At 32.1% G+C, this 21307-nt stretch overlaps 1 protein-coding gene across 1 annotated transcript in view; it reads left to right on the forward strand.

Annotated features, from left to right (window-relative positions):
- Nucleotides 1-13888: 13888 nt before the first annotated feature.
- The window catches only part of LOC108690837, a 147491-nt gene continuing 140072 nt past the window's right edge, over nt 13889-21307 (forward strand). The window contains exon 1 of the mRNA XM_018198349.1: nt 13889-13937. The gene's annotated coding sequence lies outside the window, so the exon portion shown is untranslated. The remainder of the gene's footprint in view (nt 13938-21307) is intronic.

Consider the following 21307-nt stretch of genomic DNA (forward strand, 5'->3'; position numbering starts at 1 on the left):
TAATTTAATAAAATTATTTTCAGATTTATATTTATCTAAATTTTTACATACTCTAGCAGAAATCTCTAGCATCATTCTTTTCAAGCGGATATGTCAAAAATTCAACACAAAAATTTTAATAAGAACCGATTTTGTCACATAAGTAGCAGCACAAATACAAAATACTTTTTACGTTTCTATTATGAATGCAAAAAGTATTCGTATAGAGAAGATATCTTTCAAAAAATTCCTATTTTTAGAAAGTAAACATTATTGTTTTATCTAAGAAGAATGTGCAATTAATTAAAATATATTTCCTTTACAATAAATGAAAATAAAAAATTATATTATGGACACACAATAAATATTCGTACAGTTGAGAAATTCGAATTTCTAAGATCATGAACACATTATTTTCACGAAGCTTTTTTTGCTCATACATATTCATTACATAAAAATTATTATTAAAATTTTGTTGTTAAAATAAACATTAATTAATTGCTAATTATTTTCTATTAAATTAGGAGGGCTATACGAATACTTTTTGCATTCACTGTCCTCTTTCCATATTTTATGTATATCCTATATATATAGAAATGTTTTTTAAAGACTTATACTATTTATATATACAGTGCAAAAGTTCCTGGCCAGTGACATTTTGTATACTCTAATTTATAAAAAGAAGCCTGATAAAATTTTAATTATTATCAGATGTTAGTACAAGATTTCGTTATCCACATCTACAAAATGTTATTAATCGGAAACTTTTGCACGCTACTGTATATATACAGTCTTGTTTTCTAATATTATGATATGAAAAAAAAATAGATTTTTATAGACATATAGTGTAAATCTTCATATCTAGAATATACAGTTAAAATTACAATCTGTGTATTCGTTCAATGTACATGCGTTCTCAAAAAGCAGCAATTTGTAAACTAGTTGAAAAAGTCGACGATGCGCAATTCCGCAGAGCCTGCATTTGTGAGAGTTGTTCGCTCATCGTGTGTAGCGACCCACTCTTTTAGTCTCGCCAGCGAAAACAACAAATAATGTTTTCGCCTCGTTCAGTTTGCATTGAACAGCGATGCCTCGTTGCATTCGTTTCGTACAGAATAATGTGAAAAATCATAGAAAAGGGCCCTAGCATTAGCTTGGCCGATCTTTATTGCGGTATTTTCTTTTTCGCATTATTACTTATTATATATTGTGCAAAACAAAGGACTTATTCGATTTTAAGGTGATTCACGTGTTCGCCAGTGAAAGAAGTGCGATTCATTGATTTGTTAAGATCCCAAGGACAAATTCGAGTCTACGTATTTTCCGTGAACTGTATGAATAAAAATTCATCTGATGTCTGCACGTATGTAACGTACGTGTCATGAATGATGACCAAAATAGAAAAAATTTAACGTGGATTACATAAAATATAGAGTGAAAATCGATGTGAATTTATTCATGAATTCTATATTACTATTTTCTAGTTTTATTCTCGTTAAATTTCATCAGTAATTCTACGTGGAGATAATGTATATTAAAATATATGTGGAATTGTCTACATAGAATTCATATTGAAATTTTGAGGAAAATTGATTTCGATTTGACAGTGAAATCACAACATTTCGTTTATATTGATGTGGATATCATGCCAATAAATTTTTGTCTACGTAAAATATGTGGATTCAACGTAGACACGATGAACTTGTTCTCATCGCAGCATTTAATATATGCAGATATATCAGTCTTGATCATATTTGTGAAAGAAAAGAAATAAAATTTTGCTAATCATATTATATTTTTTAAATGAAATGAAAGTAAAATAATTGAAAATAATTTAAAAATAATAAGTGATACATATGAGTAATTAATAGAATGTAAGTAATTATTTACAATAGTAGATCTTATCTCTTCATTGGTCATAACTCATCAATAAAATTTCGATCTTTGATTCTTAGCAAATAGTATAATACAGTTACAAAATTGTTCAATTATGACATAATAACTAATATTATCCTTTCTATAGAAGTACATAGTTAATTATAGACTTTTTCGCATTCTGCATTGACCAGGCGACACATGCATTTTGTCTGTTGAGCGATCTTAATTGCAACATTTGATTAGTGATAACACGTACATATGATTACCTACTTTGTGTTTAATCTTAATTTTTTAAAATTATTTTAATTTGTAAGATAATTAATTTGTGTAATTTTTTTATTTGCTTTCTCAAATTTTTATATAATGCTATTATTACCATCACTCTGTATATTATATATTATATTTAATCGTAATTTTCTTTAATTATATGTATTTTACACTTATTTAGTCCTATCAAAAAATTTTTTTGCATAGTGTTGTTATTATTGTTATTTTTTCATGTATATTGTTTAGTCATTTTATCAGTTTATTCTGCATTTTCCTTTTAAATGTAATTCTTTAACTCATAAACTTGTAATTAGTTTTTAGTTTCTAGATTTAGGTTTTTAGTTTCTAAATTTTCAAGACAGCATTATTACTGATATTTTGGCTCATATTCAAAATGCACTTTTATTAATAAATATGCATTTTTATGTCTGAAATTCTGTAGTGTATATAACGCGAACTATACTTGTCTCGCAATTCTTTGCCAAGTGCTTTAGTGTAGATAGAGCGAAACTAAACTGAGTCGAAAATCTAAGAATTTTTTCAGAATTTTTTATCAACTTTTAGTGCTACATTTTCTTATATTGGCAACTATTTTTACCAACATGAAAAAATACGATATTAAAAAATTCTGAAAAAATTCTCAGAACTTTAAATGAGAAGAAAATAAGCAATTTTTGTCTCTTGCTATTTTTCTAAAGTTAATAGTATTTGAGTAAAAAATTATTGAAAATATTCAGCGATTCTTAGTAATTAATATCTTGTTAACTGTTGCGAAAATTGCAAAATGATACAGGACTTTTCGACTTAATTTAGTCCGCTCTATCTACACAAAAGTGCAAAAAATTGCGGGACACTCTATATATGTTTAACGCATTATTATTGTAAATTCATCTGAATACGAGTGTTCTGTTAGTACAACCTCATATGTTGCATATTTTTTCGCTGTATTTATTTTCTATTTATTTAATTAATGCACATCAATAAAGATGTTATTATTATTATTATTCTTTATGAGTTAGTTATGTCCACTCTAAAGATGATTGTATATAAATCGAAACATCTGGATAATATTTGTAACTTATCAATGTATTTTGTTTACTAAGCACTAGCACCTGGCGCATCCTTGCCTCTTTTTTGTTGCTAGTTTAATTAATTAGTTTAATTATTTAGTTTTGATAAGAAACTATACCAGTTTTAATATATCTCCGTAAAATTTAAGAATAAAGTTATTTTATTTTGCAGCGTAAAATTTAGCTTTTACGCTGAAAAATATGACTTCAAAATACCATGAAAAATTTCAAGCGCTATTTGCCTTGTGTAAATTGTTAAAATAAAAAGAGAAAAATTCTATAACATTTCCAGTCGCTGATTTTTTTTTATAGAATGAATTTTATTTCATAATTTAAAATTTTTTCTTTTCGAACTTTCAGTCGTCGATTACACACGGTTGAGTTAATTTGGCTGTTTAAATCAAAGTGCAACGATTACTAATGTTGGTCAGGATTATATTTGTTCGTCGATTCCAAATTCATTTTCTCAATATTCTCAGTAGGGCACAAAACGCGAGGAAAATTCACCGATAAGTCAATCTCTCTTTGGCGAGAATGAGAACGGAAAGAATTGATACGTGTGTGAGTTTGCATAGTTAGCGCAAACCTGGCCTAGCGATTTGAATTCACGATCAAAGAGCGTGCGTTTCTCACTTTGTCGTCAGAAATTTGACTTAGCGCAAATCTTCTAAGACCCGATTCATCACATTACTTTGATTTTAAGCGAAGTTTAAAATTCTCTCTCTCTCTCTCTCTCTCTCTCTCTCTCTCTCTCTCTCTTTCGTCTTTAAAAAGAGAGTTTTAAGTCTCACTTAAAGTCAAAGTAACATTGATACAATCAAGTCTAAATTGTCGAACATCTTGGCGTGTGTAGTTTATCGATTATAGCGTTATACATCTGACGATGTAAGAATTTAAGGAAGATGATGGCAACATTAATGCATCTGTGAGAACGTCATCGTGCGAAGATTCTCGAATCATTTGCAAAGCTAGACGGCGATCAAAAATCAGGTTGCAAAATTCTCATTCCGCTCATAGTAAAGATATTTCGAGAATATAGCCCAATATAATTTCAAGATAAAAAAAGACATGTGAACATTACATCCTTCCCAATAAGAAACAAATATGAAATAAATTCAATTAGGCAAGTATTTCATTACTCAAAAAAGATCTCAAAAAAATTTATTTGTAAAATTTTGTTAATTCTAAAACGTATAAAACACATTGAAAGTGACTTAAGCGATCAATTATAGTGAAGAAAAAACTTAATGCACCCGGATTAAAATACAATATTCCAGGACCAATATGTTTTCATAGTGCGGAAATGATTTGCAATATCCATTAATAAAAAGATTATTACACATTAATATTTCGAACGTATGACAATTAAGTCTGAGTATAGGGCTAATTGTCATATTTTTCCAGCTTTATTTAAAATTAAATAATTTATAATATTTATACGATGATGTATATTTAAGAGTAACATTTTTTAGTCTATCGAATTTTTAATCTATCGAATATTTCAATATCTTAAAACCACTTTTTTTTTTAAATCATTGTTCAAATCTATGACAATCGGTTCCGATTTTCCATGCAACGAGCTATCTGTACAAAATTAGCAATAATTCTTTAAAAAAATTTTAATTGCTTTTTTTTATGTACGCGTTATTGTTTCTGTTACACAAATTTATAGATATCTGTAATGTTCGAAAATATTTGATATCTGAAAATTTTTACTAAAATTTAAGTATTGATTTCCGATTAGAAAAATCGCTGACGTAAGATTTATTTCTCTGATGCTGGGGTGTAAAAATACTTAAGGTGACTATTTCCTGCATTAGCAATAGTGTACATTTTGTAAATATGAGTTTTTATGCAAGAAATTCAATGTCACTGCAAAGTCACCGCATTAATATTCCCAGCATTTTAAAGATTATTAGAAACTCTATTTTAAAATGCTTCCTTTGATAATTTTTGTCTAATGATATTTTGTCAAATAAATCAAATAAAAGTTCAAAATAAATAGAATATTGAAAAATATACTATAAATTTAAATTTTATATAATTTGAAAAAAATTCTTCTTTACCGAAAAAGACTTCTTTACCGATCAATTAAATAATTGACTGAATTCAGAATAAATTTAATTTAATTTATTTCCTAATAGATGAAGATTTTGTTTCTCAAGATTTTGTTTTTCGTGTATCAAATCTTGTAGGATAATGTTTTTTTCTGATTCTTTCCATGTTATTAGGTGGATTAGACAAAAACGGATAATCTTTGACTTTCATGACAGGTGCCCAGTTGTTATCTTGGGATTGTATTCTCTGTCGCATATTGAAAAATTTTGAAACTGAAAACTGACTAGAAAGTGAAGATCTGGCCGCTATACAAGATTTTGAAAGCACATTAATATTTAGTGACTCGATCCTAAATGACGAGATTTGTTTGCTCTTATTTCGTTCACACGGACAAATTATATTGGACAAATTGCATTTACGATATAACGCGCATTTAATTCGGGACGGTATTAAGCGCAGTGGCAACAGTTATATTTGTTGTATACAACCATCACACACATCGGCCGGTCGGCCGGTCTGTCGCATTTCATGTGGACTAAGCTGCATTTTGACGTCGCTTACGCTATCGCGCAATAATACCGGGGACAACTGTACAATTTCCCATAACAAAACTCATTCGCGCGCAAACTCCGACATTCACCAGGCAGTGAAGGACGCCAGAGTGCACAGAATGGAATAGGAAGTCTCTTTCCTAGTACCGGTCCGGGTTACACGATCGTGCGGAAAACATAAAGATAAGGAAGGATGTGGTATATCTGGATCGATGTGTAAGCTTGGTATGTGCAGAGATGCAACATAGTATCTCTCAAGAGAGAGCGCCCAATCAAACAAGAACGTTTCAATGGAAGCGAAACAGGCACGTGATTAGGACGCACTTAAAATTTATGGATTTGCATCGCGTAAGTTTTGGCGCGTGATAAACGCAGCTTGCAACGAAGGAAAATAAGATCATGAAACTTGTTTCAAACTTCGAGTGCGTTCCCGGATAGAAAATAGCACAGATTTAATAGATACATTTAAGATCTAGTCGCACGATACGTCTCGATTATGCCCTCAAAATAATACTCTCATATTTTACGAACATTATCATTTTATACTAGATGATTTTAAGTTTCATGAATGTTGATCCCTAGTTTATTACAGTTTATACTTGTGTCCGTTTCCATCAATGTAGAGTGACTTTAATCTCGGATGAATTTATTTAATATTATCTTTTTTTTTGTTCTAAGGTAATCATCGTCCATTCTCATTTCAAGATCATCGTAAGTAATATTGTATTTTAAGATACTAATATTCTCTGAGATTGCTTTAAAACATCTTAAGGTTGTATTTAAGATAATGTGTGTTCTTAAATATAAGATTATATAATATGAATACCTGTTTAAGATTTAGAAAAAGATAACAAATAAATATGAAACTAAAATTAAAGTAATTTATACTGGTTGAAATAGACATTAATTAGTCATATAGTTTTTTGGGCGTCACCTCATAAAATAAGACAGAATTTCATGGAAGCAAATCGAATGTGTTTCACGGCAAGTTTCATCAATCGTTTCCGATAAGCTCGAAGCCGGCTGATTAACGTAATTCGATCCGATTCGCACACGCATCGCGAATGCAGAAGCGCTTGCAGAGAAGCGCATATTGTGCGGATATTGTGCGATTCAATGATGTTTCCAATCTCATACCTTTTTCTCTTTAGTTTTCTGTCTCAGTCTTTCCCGTATTCTTGTAATATGAACCTTCCTTTTTTTTGTGGCCGGTGGCAAAGAAAAATGGATGTTTCGCGGACCGTAAACACGGGAAAATTATCGCGCGGAAGGGATGAAAGGTGGCCGCTGCAACGTAATAGCGAATTCTTCTTTCCTGTATCCGGCGTAGAAAAATAGGTTTCGCTCGTTGGCAAAAGCATGCGCTTGCGATTATGTTGAATTTATGGCGCCGTTTTGATGATATCTCGACTTTTCAAGTATTAGATAATTGCCGAGATAATTGCCGACGAATGGAAACGTAAATAAAAGCAAGCTACTGTAGTTCTTTTCATCGCAGCGCCTTATGATTTACGATTGACGCATGCAACGAAAGCAATACTCTTGAATAATTCAACAGGCGTTCCGAGAAATTATGTATAAAAGATAAGCTGCGTTTACCGAAGTATGTATCATTAAAACAGAGATTTTAATTAGCGGATTCTCTTCTTATCTTTATTCCTGCAATCCCAAAATTACGTTATATAAAAATAATATTGTATCATTACTACGGTTTATTACTGTTCTAGAATGCAAACTTATCCTGGCTTGACAATTTTGAATTTGCCTGTTACGCAGATGGCGGAAAAGACATTTGTTGCGCTTTATATTTGACAGATACCGAATGATATTTTTATCCGGCGAACTTTTTGTTTTTGTTCACTGAGATGAGTACGAAATTGCGAGCTTCGATATATGATGACAATTCGTTTCCCGGATCTATATTTTTGCTCGCAATTCTGAAACTTTGCAATAGAAATGCAACACGATGTGCAAGACTTTTCACGCCCGACTGATTTATCGCTGTTGCTTGAATCGAATTTTCTGATTAATAAATGATAGGTTGAAAAATTTACATGAAAGAAAATAATCTCGCGAGTTTACATTTAAATTTGTAAATAATATAAAGCATGATCACGATCATCTTTGTTTGCAATTATTTTTAAGTGAAGAAGATCAATCAAAGCGCATTTTAATAATATTTGCGTGTGTATGAATATGAATTTTACAATTTCTATTTCAAACAAACTGCACTCCGATTAGTTAATTCTTTTGTCTTAAACGGAATCTGAAGTACATAATATTACAAAATTGATAAAAAAGTAACACAAGAAATAACAGAAAATTATTCTTTTTGAGATAATTTATTAAATAAAACTGACCATAAAGGCTATAATATATTTTTGTGGAAAAACATATTTGTCAGTACATTATTTATTATAATGTCAATATATTATTTATATGGAAAAACTCTGGTACGTCATTACTCATGTCACAACTCTGGTAAGGAATGAAGTTGTACGATTCTATAGTTCTACAGAGTTGCAGTGTTGGCGAATTTTAAACTTAAACTTTATAAAATATAATTTTAATGAATATTCATAATTGAAAGTATAACATGGAAAGAAAGAGTAAAGTTATGCATATTCACTAACTTAATTAAAACTTTGTTCCAATTTAGAAAAAATGTTTAAAATGCTGTACTGAAAAGTTATTAATTTTTTAGATGTTTCATTTTTCTATCAACGTAGCGATAATCTGTAAGACGTAACGTAAAAAGAAGTACATGCAAAAATATATGTAAGAAATAAAAAAAATTTGTTAACTAATCAAATTAAAAGATTTATTGAAATTGATATTAAAAGGTACTATAATTGCCTGTAAAATCATCCCATATGCAGTAGGAACTAAATACGTCTCTTATGGTTAAGATATTATTCTGTACATAACGCAGCAACTCATATCTAATTGCACGTGAGATAAATAACAAGAGAATGAGAGAGCGAGAGTAAGAGAAAGATGAAGAGACAGAGACAGAAGAAAACAATAGGGTGTCCTGGGAACAGGGGCGAGATGCGACCGCAGAAAGGAGAATAAAGGTGTCAGATAATGTGATATATGAGATCGATTTGAATCCGGCGTTTAAGCCGCGAGCCATAATTCAATCTCGATCGCTTTTTCCTTCCTTCTCCATCTCTGCGATTCTCTCTTTTCCTCCGTTTCGTTCTCGTCTTTGGCCTCCGCCTCTCGTTCGGCCGTGTACTACCCCTCAAGGGCACGTTCGATACTCAATATATACTTAGGTACATATCCGAGCTACTCTCCGATACTCAATCCCGCATAATATATATGCGTATCGCAAACCCCGTTGACTCCTTTAAAGCCTACACATTGTCTTCTTCGATTACGGACGGATTTCTTCTGGGATTAACGCGTCGCCGCGCTGCGTCGCTCAGGTTTGATATTATACGTTTCACAATTTCCACAACGGCGCATTACTAATGTGGATATATGCCTGCGGAACGATTGCTATTCAAAGTTCTTATTGCTCGCATGGGAGCAAAAGTTAATATACGAAAAGATCCTGTAAAAAGTTTTGACATTCTAGCAATTAGTTTGAGCATTTTACATTACTGTAATTAGTTTGATAATCCAAAGAAGAATGTTAAGAAAAGGCTGATTTTTTAGGCTTAAAAAGAAATAGTTTTTTTACTTTGTAAAAGAAAATTTTTTAAATATAATAAGACGATTTCCTAGATGTGATAGTAAAGTGATAAATATTTCAATTGGGAGGGAGGTGATAGCATTGACATATGTTGTCAAGATCATGATCTTTAAAAGATTCTAACCGTCGCTCGTCCGTTAAATAGTTATTAACAAAAAAAGTGTAAGAAATAAATAACATCTTATTTCTGTTATACAATATTATAAGAACTACACATAGGGAAGTAAATTAAAATCTACAAAAAAAAAACACTATTCTTTGGACTTGTAACTTTTTGATTGAAAAAGGTCAGCTTATTTTTAATGTCCTCTTTATTTTTAGATCCGTCTAGTTAAAGTTTTAGATACTTGAGCAAAATCATTCTTTTCACATACATAATAAAATGAAATCTTCCAAAATTTCTAAATGTTTGTTGTCAAATATCGTAACATTGTACAAAATATTAAACAGGAGATAACGCGCTTATTTGTCGTAGATTTAACGGAACGTATATCCTAGCACTGATTTCACGTTTATAATTATAAAATATTTGAGTATACCTCTCGATGATGAACGTCCAATAATGTAACATGGTTAAATTAATTGTCGAAAAAGTAATCTACCACGTTCGGGAATAAAATAAAATGAAGAATACGATAGGATTGCTAGAGTCACGCGTGAGTGTGGAATTTATTTTATATGGGATTCTTGGTCGTTTGCAAAGCGTGTCTTACGTCGTTGACGTGACGAGACAGGGCTCATGTTTTTCCGCGCGGGTGTATGCGTAAAACGTGTATATGGAGAAACGTCTGGGCATAAGAGATCAGAGAGGGAGGCTCAATGATATTCGAGCGGGAAATCTGAAGATCACGTAGCAGGCCCTTCGCGCGTACGTAAATCGTTATCGTACGTACGTAACGTTAAGCATTCTATCGTCATTTCTTGTCTTCGTAGCGCAATTTTGAAATTTTTCTTTCGATATTCTTTTTAATGCCAGTGGAGAAAGATTTGTGTGTTCCCATAATTCGCAAACACATCAATTCGCAAAATATCAATGCGTCAAAAATACCGTTTTTTTTTTTAATTATTAAGACGACTATAAAGTACTCAGGAATGTTATACAAGATGGATCGAGAGTCCGTATACAGTTGAATAAAGAAAACATTTTTGAGAAGAATATTTTATACAAAAGTTGTACGGTTTGAACGACGAGACTTGTTTCGCTTTGAGTGTAAGAATGGAGGAGTTCTCAAGCCCAACTTTAAAATTTTGAACGAAAAACCTGAACTATTTATTCATTATTCTCATAGCTAATATCAAGATTCAAAACACTACAATGAAAGTCTTTTTGATTAAAAGTTCAAGTATCACCAGAGTTTAATATTATGCAATGTGTTCGATCAATGGCTAAAATTTCTTAAGATTAAAATGATTATTTTTTATTTACTATTCACATCTTAAAATTTTACTATATTAGTAGTTCATATTATTATAATTTATAATACAATTTTTTCATTGAGAGAATTTCCATATTTGAGAGAATTATACACATAAGGTTATTATTACTAATATTATAGTAATAATCATACAAATGGATTTTGTAATCATAATTTTTTATGGTCACATCTAATTGATATATAATAATTTTGTTACGTGCAACTAGTCACAAATACCAAATATTTTTCTCTCTGTATACAGATTTGCACATCTGCCTGTTTATAATGTTTATAATGTTAATTGCCTGACTTACGCGATGACTTTGCATTAGTTTTATAGCATTTTGCCATAATATACATTTTTGGTGAGACTATTTGATGGTTTTTTTGTATGATTTTCTTTTCACGAGAGAATTCCACGCAGTTGATGTTTTGAATTTTCACAAATTTTCCGTTGCATCAATTAATTAATACGCGATCGTGATCAGTCGTATTGCTCAATATTAGTTACCTTATTTCACTCCAATTTCTAAAAACGATCTTAACATACGCTAATGCATGTTATTTGTACGTTCGAAGCGTGCAATATAATTTGGAATTGAGAGACACGAATAAATTTTCTGATTAATTATGCTATTTTATGACAATTGGTCATTGTTTGATGATACTCGGAACATATATAATCTGTGTTAGCTAACATCATAGGGAGTTAATTACCGTTTGCACGTCGGTGTGAAGTTGACGTTGCGAATTTCAAATCCTTCGTATATACATATACACGTGTGAGTGTCTTTGTTTAAGATTTGACAAACAACAAGAATAAAATGACTCCAGGAGTGTTGTGAGCGAGATAAATCGAATCACAACATTTTCGAATGAATTATAAAACATTGTAGATATTAGCAGTGACGAGCATGATGTTGAAAAGAATATATATTCTTACATATCGAAAGAGCAATAGTAACTCAAAACATAAAACGATCCATTTTATAATTAATTTCAAAGTAAACAACGTCCATATTAACGTATGCACTCAGTAAATAATAAGCTAAATTCGAATTCTTAATGCATTTTCTTGAATTATTTATTCCATTGTTATTCCACTGCTTCTTCTCAACATGTCGTCACTTTGACAGTGGTGTCTTATAGAAATTATAGAAATTATTAAAATATTATAAAAATAACTCAAATTGTACAATTTGATATTATAATATGAAGATGCGAATAATGCTTACATCCATTGTTTGACATTGCTGATGATGGCTCGAATGAAACCGAAATATTTGATATTAATTTTTGCGAAATTTCTTGCGAAATTAATGTAAAATCTTTTTTAGAATATATACTTTTGTCAATTATACGCATTTAATAACTGCGCCTATTTCTAGCTCTCAATCGCCCGTCAATTTATTGTTATATTTACTATTGTTATTAAATATCTCTCATAATTCAGTATTAAATTTACATTATTGATATTATATAAATTTTATGAAATTCGTTTCTCAAAAAGAGATACTCCACTGATTTTTCTCCAGCGAGTGTGTGATTTGCAGACTTTTTAAAGGAAATTGACCGCTTTCGAAAATGCCCAGACATGTATCCTCTTCGAGCGCTGTTTGTGCACCGTTGCGAAGGGGCTGGTGGATTCCGGAACGTTGCGAGGACGCATGCACATGATACAGACTCGTGGTCGGCTGTAGAGCGAGGGGGAAAAAGGAAGCTATGGAAAACGGAGACGGTTACGCCGCCGTATATAAGCCAGACGAAGAGCGAGAGATAAACAACGTGGTCGAGGAAAGGGAGATGGAGAATAGGGTCCCGTACGCGCTCGCTAACTCGCTTCCGCGGCCGGCCGGCCGGCCCGGGTGAAGGTAGTGGGAGTGGGGGTGGGGGGTGGGGGAGTATCAGAACGGGAACTGAACACAAGGCAGTGCACGCGCAGCCGCCGGAACGCGCGCATCAGTGTATATCTCGTATGTACGTACCAGTGGAGGTGAAAGAGAGGGAGAAGCCCGCGAAACCGCGATCAACACGGCACTGCGCGCTCGGACCTCGCGATTGCTTGACGACGTCGATATATATCGCTTCTCAAATACACGAGTGCACGAGAAACCGAATATCCTTCCTCATCGTGTATCGAGAAGTTTGCCACTCTAGAGTGTGTCATGTGATTTTTCGCTTTTCATCCGAGCAACTTCGCGATACACGTGAAGTTGCAGTGACTCTGAGTCTTGATGAGAAAGAAAACCGCCGCGCCGCACCGTCATCGTGCTCGGAAACGCATTATCATCGGCGACGCGAGAACAAGGTACGGTGATTTCAGTGTTTTCATTGAGAACTCGTGTGACGCTCTAGTGACGTCCATTTCTTTGTGTCGCGTACGTTACACGCGCCACTTTCGTGGCGCACTGACAACTTGACGAGTCGCCAGACGTGCATTTAATCTTCGCCTGAATCATGTCCCATGTCGCGGCGCGGCGTAACGGATTCAGATTCGCGTCGGTGAATTAACGTATTCCTTTAACCTTGGCTCTTTCTAATAACGGAACGATCAAGCGACGTGTATCGAAGATCAAAGGGTAGTCGGCACCCGAATTTTTCCGCGGTCATTTCGTTCGCGAGAGCCGTTAGTTTTTTTTTTACCGCGAATTTGAGAGTTTGAAATTATTTCGGGGCGACGCGTCGAATTATTTCGGCGCGTCGTGGCGCGCCAGGCGAGCGCAACTCACAAACGGCGCGAAGTGAGCCGCGCGTTGTCGTAAAGTCGTTCAAGATTCGAATATCCCGCCGTTCGGACGCCGAGGATCGCACGCGCTCCCGGTAATCTTGCGGAATCCCGTAGCCTGCAATCGTGAATTCGCGAATGTGTTGTGCAGTCGGCATGAGAGCGGTCGAGTGACTTTTAGCGATGCACTTGCATGGAACGATGTCGTGGAAGGAGGAGGACGATTTAATGATCGGTCATGTATGTTGCTGAGGAGCTCCATTTTCTGTCACATCCAATTCACGAGTTCCGGTGAGTCAAGGATTTATCTTTTTAATTTGTATTAATTGTGACTCTAGATTGAAATTTTAAGAAAATGTCTTTAAGAAATTGTCCTTTTTTTCATAATCGGTATTCGTGCCTCCAGTATACATTAAAGTAATATCTATAACATTGCTTAAAATTAATGTAATTGAACGATCTTTGTTTCATTTTGAAAATAAAAATTCGAAAAATGAGAATATGTTACTTAAAATTATGTAAGGCTGTGAAAAACATTTATTATAAACAAATTTTCACGAGGTAATTGAAGAAAATATTTCTTGAATATCCCTTGAATTGTGAATACTAATATAAGAGTTAATTACGTATGTATGTAATTTATGTTGTGTAAAATTTGAAAGCTATAATGATAAATTCATATTGATAATTCTGATAATTTGAAGTATGTGAAATAGTACGTCCTATTTTTCTATCCAACATAGAACTACTTTCTTATAAAATTCGATAAAATATCATTGATTTTAATATTGCATAATATAATTTGATTTATGTATTTTTTTCGTTCCATTAAGATCGATTTTGGAATCATCATTTGTATTATCTGCTTTTTTCAACGATTCTTGGAATATTCGATATAACTGTATTGCACAATTATATATACAGAGTGTAGTTATAATTGCTACAATTACAAATCGTAATATTCGAATTTATATAACGTATATATTTGGCGTGTAAATAGACATTATATAAATAAATAGATCTTCCTAGATTATAACACATGTATATATTATGATTTTATCATTAACAAATTGCATTTTTATTAAATATTTATTATTAAAAATACTGCTATTAGTAATAGGAACGAAAAAGAAAAGAACTTACGCAGATAAAATTTGAATGGGTATAATTGTTTTCACATATCTTATTTATAGTTATAATTTTTACAAAGTAGGATACTTTTTTATGGACAAAACGGCTTCAGAAATCAAAGTTATATATTAAAAAAGAATTATTTAAATTCATACTTTACAATATAGTTCGTAATAATATGTATCATTTAGATCCGATTGCACCAACGTTATTTTGACTTTAAGCGCGAGACTCTCTCTCCCTTTTAAAGTGAGAGAAAGACATTTATCATATTATTATCAGAGCGTAGTGATAATATAAATAATAAAATAAATAAATAAAAATAAAATAAAAATAAAGTAAATATAAATTCAAACACTATTGAGATAAATTGTGACAGAACTAAAATCGAGATAAAATTATTTTAATCTACCATGATGAACTTAATCGCGGATGTTGTTGCAAAACATAGTATTCATGAGATAGAAAACGGTGCAGCGCGCATTCGACGAAAAGATCGTTATAGTCTGGTGCTTCCGTGAAAGATTGAAGAACGCGACACGATTCCGTTGAAGAAGACCACCTCTTCAAGTAGGCGCTTAAACGTCAACATCTTGGAGAGCCCAGTCATTCGCTACGAGTGCATCGGCAGCCGCATCGTCCTCTCGTGACGTCTTGGTTTCCTCTCGTCTGTCCTCCCTTTGCCTTTGCCCTTCTCTTCAAGAGAAGCGGCAAGAATTAATGCGCGGTATAACGAGGAATTCATATCAATGAATATTTCCAACCGTTCTATTAATTGCGCTTCCATTTCCGCTCCACCGATCGTATTCGTGATATATATGCGCGAAATATGTTTCAACTGAAGTTGTTTATTGCACAGGTTATACTCGCGAGTCGCGGCAAGATAATTCGGAGCATAATAGTACGCTGGAGTGAGATAGCCGATTGCAATAAATGTTTATTTAGAGAATGGTAATTTTTTTGCAAATTATGTTCGTGCGAAAATCGCGAGAACTATTCTACCGTAGGTAATTTCGTCGTGGTTTCCATTCGAAGCGATATTGGTTATTGAAATAATTTGTTACAAAATATATTTTGTAGGATGATTTTTTTTATAGCGATGAAATTATTTTTTACAAATATTTTTATATTAAGTTTGTAAAAATTTTATTCAGGAAAAAGTATCATTATATATATATATATATTTGAAATGAAATGGTTAATCGTAAAATATATTTAGAATAGTGTAATTTATTGCGCATGAATTTGAGATATAATAATTATCTTTTTCTTAAGTGCCAATATATATCAGAAATATTCTGATAAATAATCTTATAGTAAACTATATTAAAACAAAATAACTTAAAGCAAGATGTATTCGAAATGTTAATAAGAATATTCACGGTTCGTGCTATTATATCTGATTTCAAAATATATTCTTTGTTGTATTATATATTTTAAAGAGACAATTTAACGCAAAATACGAACATAATTTACAACAAATTATATTGAACGTATTATGATCTAAACCTAAGGTGTATTCAGTATACCTACTTCAGTACCTACATTGTTCGTAATATTGCGCGTAATGTAATATATCGCGGGTTGTATTGAAGTAAGATAGTAATGCAGAATATGTGTGAAACAATATCTAATCACAAACAACATCCACGATATACTAGATTAGTTCATTCCAAAGTATATTGCTCACGGCGTATAACATACAGCAAAATATATTCGTATCTATATAACTCAGTACAATGCACATGGGTTTATCACGAGTAATAATTCGGCGCAACGTAACTTATTGCTATCTATATATGTTGCGAGATGGCTTATTGAAGATTATGTTCGAAACTATTATCGATTCTGCGGAGAATATTACAGCAATTAGTTACTTTATTACTGGAGTATATTTGGAGAGCAATGTAATACCGCGATTGATAGACAAAAATAGGAAACGAACGCAGGTTATAGAATTGATGGGAAAGGGAGTAAGGGATGGGCAAAATCACAGAGTAGAGGAAAGCTGAAGAAAATTGAAGAAGTCGCATCGTTGATGAGTGCGCTGAACCAGGGCTCTTCAGATCTAGGGGAGGTCCTACTCTAATTTCAGCGAGACGCTTCTCCGCGTCTCTCTCCCCATTTTCGCGGTCTTCGTTTTAGAAAGGCTGTATGTTGAAAATGAGACTGTGTGCTCACGCAAGTATGGGAGAGAGGCGCAAGAAAGAGCAGAGACGAATCACTTGTCCTCGAAGAAGTTCCATCCGTCGAGTGCGGTGAGAAGCCCTCCAAGATGAGGTGACGGGAAACAGAGGACTGGTCTTCTGTCCGCGACTTTCCACCTCGCTGAGAAATTTTCCAATTGAGCGCCTACCCTGGAGCCAGATTAATGTTTAACCCCGTTAACAATGGGCGCTTTTAAGAAACCTTGCCTTCGCCTAAAAACTCGGTTGAGATGCGCCACTAAAAAATGCAATATGCTACTTAAGCCGCTTGCACTTAAGCAATATTTTTCACCGCAGAACTTTATACATTTTGTAAGAAATGAATGTTATGGGAGCGTGAAATATAACACACACATCGACTTTTATCACTTTTATCAAAATAAATATATATTTATCAAATTAGAATGAGAAGATGTAATAGATTTTTATTAAAAATGTTTAAGCACAAAAATTTGTGCATATATAAAATAAATAATTTTAGAATCAGATTAATGACGATAAATAATATAATTGGACTTAAATTGTTAAATTTAAGCTTTTTCTTTTTGTAAAATTTTGTAAAATTTATTACTTATAAATAATTGAATTTTTTGTTAGCTACTTTCTAAAATTATAAAAATAATAATAAGAATATATCACTATAATTTGCTATAATAAAATTTTACTAACGTTCTTAGAATACTTGAGAATATTGTCATTTTTTTCTTTGAAATTTTTTTATAAAGATTGATTATATTTATTTATCTTCATATTTTATTTTTATTTCAATTATTACATATTTCAATGATGATTAATATTGATTTATTATATTGTTATATACGTAGAAATATTCATAATATGCGTGTTTATCACATTGCTAATATATATATATTCGCAAATGCAGCGTAAAATTTTATTTTTTTAAATTTAATTTAATTAAATTTATTGAAGATGATGAGACATTAGCATGCTGAATTTGTGTAGAATACAAATCTGTCATTTTTTAAAATAAATTATATTGTTTCTAAATAATCAGTCGTTGCTATCATATACGTAAATGAAAATAATCTATTCTTTTATTCTTTCATTAGTCTCTTTCTATCAAATCGACCAATTTTATTAGGTATAAGAATCAACGCTATTACTTTATAATATTTACATATTTATCATAATTAGATAAAATTTGCGGATTACAACAAACACGGCGATCGAACGAAAAGAGGAACGGAAATGCATGCAGAGGGTGGCCCAGCGCTTCATTTTGAATGAGGAGAGCATTCTCCACGGTCGGCTGGCTCGTTCTAAACAGGCAATATTACCTATTGACTTTGGCTTGTAGGGCTGGCTGGTAGGGATGGTTGACTAATTGTAAGCCGAATACGAATTTTAGCGGAATTTATATTTATATGCAGTTTTACCTTATATCAATTTTAATTTATTAAGTTCGATCGTCGAAATAACTAAATAAATATTAGAATTAAAATATTACAACATTAGCATAATTATACATTCTTTTTTAAAAAGAAATGGAACTATATAGTATCATAAATTAGAGATTTAATTAAAATAAATCGAAAAACATTGCAAAAGCTGAAGAAAAATTAGAGAAGGAAGAAACTCGAAACACTCTTGATTACAAAATTACTTTTTTCTCTAGTATCTTTTTTTCATTTTTAAAATGTTACTCGACCCGAATTATTCCAAGCTGTATGTACATCCGAATTAAAGTCTCCTGGTTTTCCAACGGATGATTACTTTGTCAGAAATTTTTGTCGAAGTATGATCTCGGCGCGTGTTCATTCCGACAGCTGTCCGATTTGTCCCGCGTCTGGTGCATCTCCAGCATCTCACGCTTATTCAGCTTCACATCGAGTTCATGGACGCTCGTAAAATTTCGGGTTCTGGCCGCGAGTACGTAGATTTCTTTGCATTTTACTCATCCTATGATCTCATCTTTGCATCTTATTCCTTTTGATCTCTTAATGTATCTTTACTCAGAAAGATATTCTCGGATTGCGGTGTTTTATTCTTCTTTTCTTTGCATCACATAAAATCCTCTCTCTGACGATTCACGTGATTATAACGAGTTTTCAACTCTGAAATATTGATTTTACTTGATTTTACTGAATAAATGCGTCTTTATCACAATGATTATTTTTCAATCTCTATTATGTAAATTTGTTCTGTTTGATTATTCGTTGCACGTTAGATTTGTTATCGCAGAAATGATCATATATATATATATATATAAAATGTACGTTTCTTTTGTAGGAAGTATTTTTCTGAAATTGTAATAAAATCCGCTACCATATGGCGTGTACATGTCAGAAATAATATTACAGCTAGTGTATCTCATATTGTTATCATAATTTTTAATAATATTGCATTCCAATAATGTAATGTTTGTCCGGTTTTAATTACATTTCATACAGTAGATACATACTGCCATTCACGTAAATTTGTGATTGCGAATATATGGAAGGAATATAGTCATCAAGAAAAATAAAACATTATATTTTTTTTTTATTCTTTTACATTTAAAATTAGAAATGCGATACACAATGTATTTTAAAATTTAAAGTTAGTTGATTTTCATTTTGAGTGTCCGATTTATTATATTATATTTGTATTGCAAAATTTAAGATTTTTAATGTGCTTTTAACGAAAGATGAGAAAATTTTAGTATACACTACTTAAAAATTTGGAGCACTCTGTATTTTTTTAGATTAAAACACGATTCTTTGTAGATAATTATTTTATTCAAAATACTAATTTTTGAACGTTTACTATTTGAATAAAACTAGGAATAAAATTTACAAAACAATACAAATTTTCGTACTTTTTTACAATGTTAATAAATAAAGTTGATCAAATTTACTTTTTAAAATTTAGTAAAAATTTGTTCCAAATTTTTGAATGATATATTTTATGATGTATTTTAGAAGCTAATGGAAGGAATTTTTTTTCATATTTCATATTTTATTTTAATTTTAAATATAGGAAAGTATAATGGATTAATAACTCTCTTTTCATTATATATATGACAATTTATGAACGGCACTGTATATTTTCGCATCTCCATAATAAAAAGCCAAATATCGATGGATCGGAGAGTACGGCGGTATGTCGACGGTACACCGTTCGTCATATTATCGGTTTACCGGTGTGTATATTTTTTTACACGTTCTAATTATATCCGTCGCGCGCCCGATCCTACGTACGGTCAATCCGGATTTTGGTCGGTCGACGGGCGAAATAACTCGAATCATATTACACGTGCGTTAATATGTTGCGTAACGCAACTGACCCATGCTGAAACGAGCAACGAATAAACGAACGGATTGGTAATGGAACGCTTGGATGCGAGACGCAAGACGAGACGATTTTTCCCCTCCTCCCAATAAATGAGTTATTTACCATTCGGCGTTTGGTTTCCAATTTTCACCACAAGATCTAGTCATATCCAGGAGATCACTGCTTTTTAGAGTCATCGAAGCGTATCGACACAAAATTATATTGACGACATGATGAGTATCGTCATTATTGTCAGAGACAATTTCGCAATGATTGACAGAGACTGTTAGTATGAAGATTATTTATATTTAATGAACGATTTTACTAAAATATTAATAAATTTAGCTAGATCTGATTTATACAGACCTGAAAATAATTTTTTGTTGAACTATTCGAAATAATTATATAAAAGAAACTTAAGCACATTGAGCAATATTGTAAACTTTTGATAGTTTGAGCGTCCACATAATTATTTTGACAGTCAAATAATTATTTTTATATTTAGATTTATATATTTAGCTAAATTTGTAGATATTTATTTGTAGATACTAGAGAGAAGTGACAATTAATTAAGATTATTTCATAATATGTGAACTTTGTTTATTAAAGAATTAAACAAAAATTTATTATGTCAATATTTATTTCTAACTTTGATTTTGAAAAGTTTTTAACGACTCACGTCGTTATTTCTGCGACGTGTGATTATTACAATATACGAAAACTTATTGCGAAATTCTATAATTTCTCCATAATTTAAAGAAGTGTATTCCCTTCCAGTCCAGGCATTCAATTTGACCAGTTGATCTGCAGGAAGTCGCTGCGAAGGCTCTAGCGATATACATATATTGGTCTCTGGCAAATTCGTGTCTTATATCTTCGATAATTATTCATTTTCCTGCGCGTAATTTGGTTTGATTTAATTGCAAACGATGGATCGTCCATCGCGTTTGCAGAGGTTTGCCCGATTCTCCTCTTGCGCTCTCTCCTCCCTGCACTCTCTCTCTCTCTCTCTCTCTCTCTCTCTCTCTCTCTCTCTCTCTCTCTCCCCCC

The sequence above is a fragment of the Atta colombica genome, unplaced genomic scaffold (genome assembly GCF_001594045.1).
Source record: "Atta colombica isolate Treedump-2 unplaced genomic scaffold, Acol1.0 scaffold38, whole genome shotgun sequence".
NCBI classification, from domain to species: domain Eukaryota; kingdom Metazoa; phylum Arthropoda; class Insecta; order Hymenoptera; family Formicidae; genus Atta; species Atta colombica.